The sequence below is a fragment of the Mustelus asterias genome, chromosome 15 (genome assembly GCF_964213995.1).
Source record: "Mustelus asterias chromosome 15, sMusAst1.hap1.1, whole genome shotgun sequence".
Lineage (NCBI taxonomy): Eukaryota > Metazoa > Chordata > Chondrichthyes > Carcharhiniformes > Triakidae > Mustelus > Mustelus asterias.
Window position 1 is genome coordinate 35,270,113 of NC_135815.1, and position 8,504 is coordinate 35,278,616.

Below are 8,504 nucleotides of genomic sequence, written 5' to 3' on the forward strand. Positions count from 1 at the left end.
TGGTGATGTACATAAAACAATCAGGTGAATGAAATGTTGGCCTTTATCTCAAGGTGGCTGAAATACAATGTGGAGAAAGTTATACTTCAGTTGTATACAGCAATGGTGAAACTCCAAATAAAACAGAAAATACTGGATGAACCCAGCAGGTCTGGTACCAACTGTAGGAAGAGAAGCAGTTAATATTTCAGATTGATGACCTTTCATTAAGCTGAGAAGTTAATGCTGTTTTCTTCTCCACAGATGCTGCCAGTTCCATTGAATGTTTCCAGTACTCTGCTGTTATTTAAGATTTGCTGCATCTACTGCATTTTGTTTTTATTGTAGTGGTCATACTATCATCTGGAGTACTGCATATCTCACAATTCATTAACGTATCTATTGTTAACCGTACGCAGTATGCTCTGAGGTTTGCCCTTCTCTTTGTGAAAATCCTTTCTCAATAATCCCCCATTTTTACTCTGTAAAATCCCCCATTTTACTCTTCTGCTTGAGCTGAAGATCATGCCTTCAGAGGTTGTACTATGTAACAAAAGGAAAAGGTGCATGATGGGGTTAATTTGTGAGGCCCCATGCTGTTAGAGCCTTGAACAAGACCAGTAGGCATCAAATCATTGCTGCTCCATCCATTATTTTCCATTGAAAATCAATGAATAGAAAAATGAGTTGCATGCTGAGAGTTTATTTTTTAACATGTGCCTGCTGTTTTAAAAGCCTCATTGACAATGAATAGCTTTGCAAAGTTTACCTTTGTGATTCAGTAAACATAGTTAGGCACGTTCCTGTTCACTTGCTGACAACATGACATTTTTACAGTGCACTCGTCAGTCATTGTTTTATAACTGCTAAAACATATTTGTACACTGAAGGCATACACTCATGCAGTCAGAATCATCTTGTGCTCCTCCAGCTCATGTTTGTTGTGCAAGGTGACCTCCATGATAGTGTCTTTGAAGAGATAGAGGTTTGATCTCTTGCTTCTCTCCATACATATGTTGGAGTCCTTAAGAAGGTGAAATATTTGATGCAGCAACACAAACTTTATGGGCTTGTGCTTTGTTTACTTGAATGTAAAGTGCCTTGCCTACAGAAAGTTTGAGATAATTTTTGAGAGCTAACAATGCACAGTAATTGCAAATTATGTAAATAATGATAGACATTTTATAATTCTCAGTTGCACCGTCCTGTTTTATGCGACAGCTGTATTAGCTCCCAAACTTCTGCTTGTGTTCCACTTTTGCAGGTTTGTTGACCAAATCGGGTTACGTATACTAATATATTCAAACGTGTCTGCATCCAAACTCCCCTGGTTTGCATTTGTCTCCTTTGTAATGGTTTCACCTTCCTCTGGGCAATGATGAGTTGACTTTCTGCTTCATGAAGAACTCTTTTATTTTTTTCCAGTTCCTCACACCATTTACTCTGATTTGCAGATCTTGATCTGTGAATTATGCTTCCATTTATTGCCTCAACTTCTTTGCAAAATTTTACACTGTAGACCGAACAACTGGCTAAGAGCTCACACAGCAGCGTTCTTCTCGGTGTTTTCTGGCAAGCGACTCAGTTATGGATTTTTAATGCATTGGAATGTAAGCTTCCAAAAAGTGCAGAGAGTAAAATTATGCATTTTTGTTAATGCATAAAACATTGGAGTGAAAATTTTAACACTAAAGAATAATTTTATTCCTTGAGAGAGGCTGAAACAATTAACTTGGGAAACGGTTATTGGGTGCAATTTGATTGGGATGTAACAAAGATGTTGGACAATAGCAATCACTGACTAGCAATAGGCATGGCTATTATGACACCACGTTTAGTAGAAAACACCTACAGGTAAAGGTACTTAATGTACCTTAATCTTGCGCATCTACCATCATTCAGTACAAAACTGAAAGGCTTTCTAATTCATCAAAGTTTAGAATTCCAGCATGAATTTATCAGATGTGCCACATTCTATGTCTTTGTCTTGCAGTGGTACTTAGACTTTACCAGAGTGATCTCTGAGAATGTTGACTGGCACAGTGTATCATTGCATGCCACACCACACACCTTCACCCAACCTACTCTCCATCTTTAACACATTTACGTTTTGCGTGTCCTGTTGGTGCTGCTCATCAGTTGTTGGGGTGGCTTTGTTCTAGTGGCCTGCAGCAGTTATGATTGGTCAAGCTGATCACTATCTTGTCTACATACAATGTTGCTGGTGTATCCATCGTGCTGAAAACTGTTTTCACCCACGCTATATTACACAATCAAATTGCACTGTATCAATCCACCTGCCTCCCATCACGCCAGCCTGTATCCCTAAGACAACTGTGCCAAGGAATAGCAGCAGAGGCTCAATGTCAGCAAGAATAGAACCAACTTGCCACCGTTTTAAAAACCACTTCCTCATCACAGATCTCAGTCCGCCCACCCGGTTTCAATCTGCTAAGCCAACATTGGGCACTCATCAATCATTTCCGTGCTTGCCAAGGCCTTTATGCAGCAAATTGGCACAAGCAGAATCTTGTGGGGAACCCAGACTGTATCTCAATGACTCATCATTAAAGACTGCCCCTGACTAAATTCAGAGGGGGCTCAGAGATCTCTATTTAGCCACTGTGGAAGCTATTGCCTGGCTTGGTGATTACTGCACACTTAACCAATACACTCAGTGATGTGTTTTTATGTTAACAAAATATAAAACATAAAACAACCACAAGTCTTACCATTTTGCAAATAAATGTACTAAGCTGTTAAAATACTCACGGAAACATAAAGTATACTGCATTCCTAATGATGGTGTCTATGGCTCATTTTTAGTTAATCTAAAATGCAAATGGCCCATCTGAATTTCTGATTAATCACACCCAACTTGTGTATAATGTATTGGATAATAATGCAATAGAAATAGCTTTATAGATCTAACCAATATTATACCCAACTTGGGAATGCTTAATGCTCAAAATAACAAGGTACTCCATTTTCCAGTATTAAATGGCAAAATAAATAGGATTCACATACATTTCTGAAATAGCAATAATGTAAATGGAACCTGTTTTTGCTGATGCAACTTCAAAGTAGAATGCTAGATATGAGTATTTTATTGAAGTAGAACAAGTTGGTTGGTCTGTAGATGTGTCAGGTTATTGGAGTTTTGTTATAAATACTAATATGTGGCCAAGGGTATTTGCATGGATGTGAGACCTAGAACAGGGTTCTCAAGTGGAATCTCAATAGTCGCCTGGGGTAGAGTGGGGGGGAGGGGGGGTGATGACATCTGCCAATACTAACGCAAAATAGCTGTACCTTGCTGTTTTCGCCATCTAAACAGCAATTTGTTATTTGCTTCCAATGTCGCCACTGGTAAAATCTAACTATTCGTCTTATGATCCCTGCATAGATAACTGGAATTTCATATTTCTTTTTAAAAGTTAACTGCTGAAAGAATAACATGCCAAGATTTCATGTTAGAAACACTTAACTAAACACATTATACTTTACAATACTTTATATTCATTTTTTAAACCACAGAACAGAATACCCCCTTCTTATTCTTCATCCAACCAATAAAACACATTTATACTGTCCTTCATGCAGACATTCAATTTGTCCAGAATCAATCCAAACTGATTCTTGGTTCCTAAAGGTTTATTTCTATTCTTTTCTCAGCCTGGAAACTTGTAATCTTTGAACTGTCTTTTATGCTAAGGTTTTCTTTTCCTGGAGCCTCTTCCGCCTAGCACAAGATAGGGGGCTCTTCGAGCTTCTTTTTAACTACCCATTAATTTGGTCTTTTCAATTTGGCTATGAGTTTCCACCTGCATGGTGAACCATTGTAAGTTTTTAGTTTCTAGCTACTCCCTCTTCCAGATTCAGACAGACTCAAAACACTGTCTGTAATATTCTAAAATGTTCTAAAAGGTTCCACAAATGGTGTAAGCTGACTATTTGCTGGATTTGTCTCGTATGGGATATTGTTTTAGGTAAAGGGACGTTCTCAGAGTTTAGGAAGGTAGATGCGGAACACGGTTAATTAAATTAGCTATCCACCAGTCCTCTGGTATTACACCTTTTTCTAATGAAGTATTAAATAAGGAGTAAAGCATTTGCTATCTCTTCCCTAGATTATTTAAAATACGTCGATGCAATCCAACTGGACCAGGAATTTTATCCTGAGTTTGGTTTGTTTATTCAATGCATCCCTTTTATTTTTAAATGCACTTATCTCATTACTCTTCTCATCTCTCAATGTCAAGTCTATCTGTTCTATCTCCTGGTAAATAAAACAAAATAAATATTGAGCATTTCTGCCATAAGCTATTATCCTGTCTACTCCTTAATGACTTTATTCCCATAACAACCTTCCCTTTTTGATTGGTGCCTGTAAAAAATTTTTTGTTTCTTGATAATTTAATTTCATAGTTCCTCTTTGCCTTCCTACTTATTTTATTGACTTCTCTCCTAATCTCTTTATCACACACTCCTTTACTATCTATATAGTCTTTCCTTGCCTGCAATTGATTTCTTATGTCTTCTTCACCCATGGAGTCCCATTATTCAGTTTGCTCTTTTCTTTGTGAAATAAATGTTCCTGTGCTCTATTGAACATGATTTTAATTTCACATTGTTCATTGCCAATATAATTGTCTATTTTCATTTCAAGTTCTATTCTTAAACCATGCAAAATCAACTTTTCTCCTGTTCAATAACCTGGTTTTCATCATATTTATGCTCTTCTCCCTCAAAATGTTTTGTATTATGATCACTATTGCCTAAAGGTTCCCCTTTTACTTTTCTGCCATTCCTCTTTACTAGATCCAATGTGAACATAACTTCTTTTGATTTCCATCTGCAAAGTTCCCATGTATATCCTTTTTTCAGGAGAGGAAGCGATTAGTGTGCTTTTCATCTCCAATACAGGCTGGTGAGGATAAAAAAGCAAAATATTGTGGATGAAAAAATCCTCATGTTACAGGAGATCTGTGGAGTGTTTACAACATGGGAGGATGGCCTCAGTGGTAACAAAATTGAGAACCCGTGAGCTTCTGATTATTAGCATAGCCTGCTATACAGTATCCCTGTCATTGCATCTTATACCATTGATGCTTGACATTTTCTTCCTAAGGTCCTTCGGACTGAAATAAGTCCTGGAGGATTTTCTCATGAAGTTATTTTGGACTAGAGACCTCCATGATCTTCCTTAGACCCAGGAGTGGTGCCAGATACAAAGAAAAAAGAAAAGTACAGCACAGGAACCGGCCCTTCAGCCCTCCAACCCTACGCTGACCATGATGCCTGCCTAAACTAAAATCATATGCACTTACGGAGTCCGTATCCTTCCATTCCCATCCTATTCATGTATTCATCTAGTTGCCCCTTAAATGCTGCAATTCAACCTGCTCCCACCATCTCCCCAGGCAGTGTGTTTCAGACATTCACCACCTTCTGAGTAAAACCTTGCCTCACACATCTCCTCTAAACTGTTCCCTAGTACGTGATTTTTCTATCCTAGGAAAGAGCATCTGACTATCCACTCTGTCCATACCACTCATAATCTTGTAGACCTCTATCAGGTTGTTCCAGTAAGGACAAACCGAGTTTATCCAACCTCTCCTCATAGCTAATACCCTCCAGACCAGGCAACGTCCTGGTAAACTTCTTCTGTACCCTCTCCAAAGCATCCACATCCTGGTAGTGTGGTGACCAGAATTTTACACAATATCCTAAATGAGGTCTAGCTAAGGTTCTGTACGGCTGCAGCATAACCTGCCAATTTTTATACTCAATGCCCCGACTGATGAAGGTAAGCATGCTGTATGCTTTCTTGACTACCTTGTCCACCTGCGTTGCCACTTTCAGTGATCAGTGGACATGTATGCCCAGATCTCTCTGCCTGTTAATACTTCTAAGGGTTCTACCATTTGCTGTAAAATTCCTACATGCATTGAACCTTCCAAAATGCATTATTTCACACTTGTCCGGATTAAACTCCATCTGCCATTTCTCTGCCCAAGTCTCCAACTGGTTTATATCTTGCTGTATCCTCTGACACTCCTCTTCACTATCCGCAACTCTACCAATTTTTGTGTCGTCTGCGAACTTACTAATCAGACCAACTACATTTTCCTCCAAATCATTTATATATACTATGAACAACAAAGGTCCCAAAACTGATCCCTGTGGAACGCCGTTAGTCACAGCCTTCCATTCAGAAAAGCACCCCTCTACTGCTACTCTGTCTTCTATGGCCAAGCCAGTTCTATATCCATCTTGCCAGTTCTCCTCTGATCCCATGTGACTTCACCTTTCGTACCAGTCTACCATGAGGTACCTTGTCAAAGGCTTTACTGAAGTCCATGTATACAACATCCACCGCCTTTCCCTCATCTATCATCTTCATCACTTCCTCAAAAAACTCGTTTGGAGAATTGTAAATGTTACATCCTTGTTCAAACAAAATGGGTAAAGGTAAAGCCAGCAACTATAGGCCAGTCATTTTAACGTCTGAGATGGGGAAACGTCTAGAAACAAGAATTTGGGGTAAAATTAATAGTCATATCAACAAATGTGCTTTAATTAAGGAGAGCCATTATGGATTTCTTAAGGAAAAATCTTGTTTAACTAACTAGCTGAAAACAGCACAGAATCCCAGGGTCCTTTTGTGGTGATAGTATACCAACTGCTCACTGAGGGAGCAGAATCCTTTCTGATTTACAAATACACCTGGCTGCTCCGACAGTGCCTTAACGGCACAGGATGCAGTCTGTTATGTCTTGCAGCTGAGGGAATCCTGCCACAGCGATCTGGGCTACACTGGCAGCATCTGTTTCAAACCTTGTGTAGTCGGATGCTCTCACATCGAAGGCATCCGTTACCTGAGTGACACAGTCATGGTGACACATTACATGATCTGCAAATGTCAGCAGCTGGCTCCGGAAGGATTCTGATGTTTAAAAAAAACTCAGCACCACTAATTAGCCATTTCTACAGGCAATAGGTGGCCACCAGCTCCTAATGACGTGAGGTCCTCCTCCAGAAGAATACATTGATCAGGGAACACCAGCTTTGAGAGAGATCTTCAGAGGCACTGGTGCTGTCAGAAGTCCATGAAACTGAGTTTATGTGAGGAGCAGCACTTCTTTGAGCTACTGGCCAACATTCCATTCCCCTGGGCTGTCCAGGTGTAAGTAGCTACACAACATGGCTCCTCCTGTTGCTGCCCCTGCCCATCTGGTTGCTAAGATCCCTTGCCTTCACTCACCTCCTCAGTGGCACAGCCACTGAGTGGATGGTACCCATTTCCCTTTGGAGTCTCTGCAGAATATAGGTCTTCAGTTCCTTGGAGCTGCCTGCCTTTGCTGCAGGGTTGCTGAGCCAATGCTTTATTGTAGTTGGGATTCTATTGAGCAGCTCCTTTACAGTTCAGTGTGCTGCTATGACTGCCATGAGCTTTGCCAGTTGCTCTGAGCTGAATGCCTGCCAGTTTCAGATCACAATGACCCCCCCTCCCCCGCCCATCTTGCCCCATCTCCACTGATGAGCTCCTGTTAGTGTGGGACCAATGTGTGTTGTTTGGGAAAATCCATCCTGTTATCAATATCACTGTTAATTCTGTCAGCCATGGGCCAGTTGGTACTCCATGTGACTCTGAATCAAAAAGTTCTGGGTTCAAGTCCCACTCGTGGGCTTGAGCACGAACATTGAGGCTGCCACTCCAATAAGGACATTGCACAGGGGCGGGCAAGTATCTTTGGGATGAGATGTAAAATGGAAGCCTCCAACTGCCTGCTCAGGTGAATGTAACAGATCCCATGGCACAATGGATGGCACAGTGGCTAGCACTGCTGCCTCACAGCTTCTCAGCTTGGGTCATTGTCTGTGCAGAGTCTGCACATTCTCCCCATGTCTGTGTGGGTTTCCTGCAGCTACTCCAGTTTGCTCCCACAGTCCAAAAGATATGCTGGGGAGGTGCATTGGCCATGCTAAATTCTCCTTCAGTGTACCTGAACAAGTGCTGGACTGTGATGACTCGGGGTTTTTCCACAGTAACTTTATCACACCACTTGTGACACTAATAAATAAATTTAATTGCTAAGAAGAGTAAGAGAGTTATCCCGGTGTCCTGGTCAATATTTATCCCTCAATGGACGAAAACAATAATTATCTGGTTGTTCTCACATTGTTGTTAACTGCTGTGTTCCCTACACTACATCAGTGATTGGAAAAGTGCTTAATTGGCTGTAAAGCACTTTGAGATGTTTGATAGAAGTGAAAAGCCCTATATAAATACAAAGCTTTCCCCCCTCAATCAGCTTCCCACCTCCGATGCTAACTACAGCTCGCTCACGGGAAACATGCTGGGAGACAGGAACGTTTAAGACTTATCTAGATAGCCACATGAACGGAGTGGGAATGGAGGGATACAAAAGAATGGTCTAGTTTGGATCAGGGAATGGCGCGGGCTTGGAGGGCCGAAGGGCCTGTTCCTGTGCTGTATTGTTCTTTGTTCTTTAAGTCGG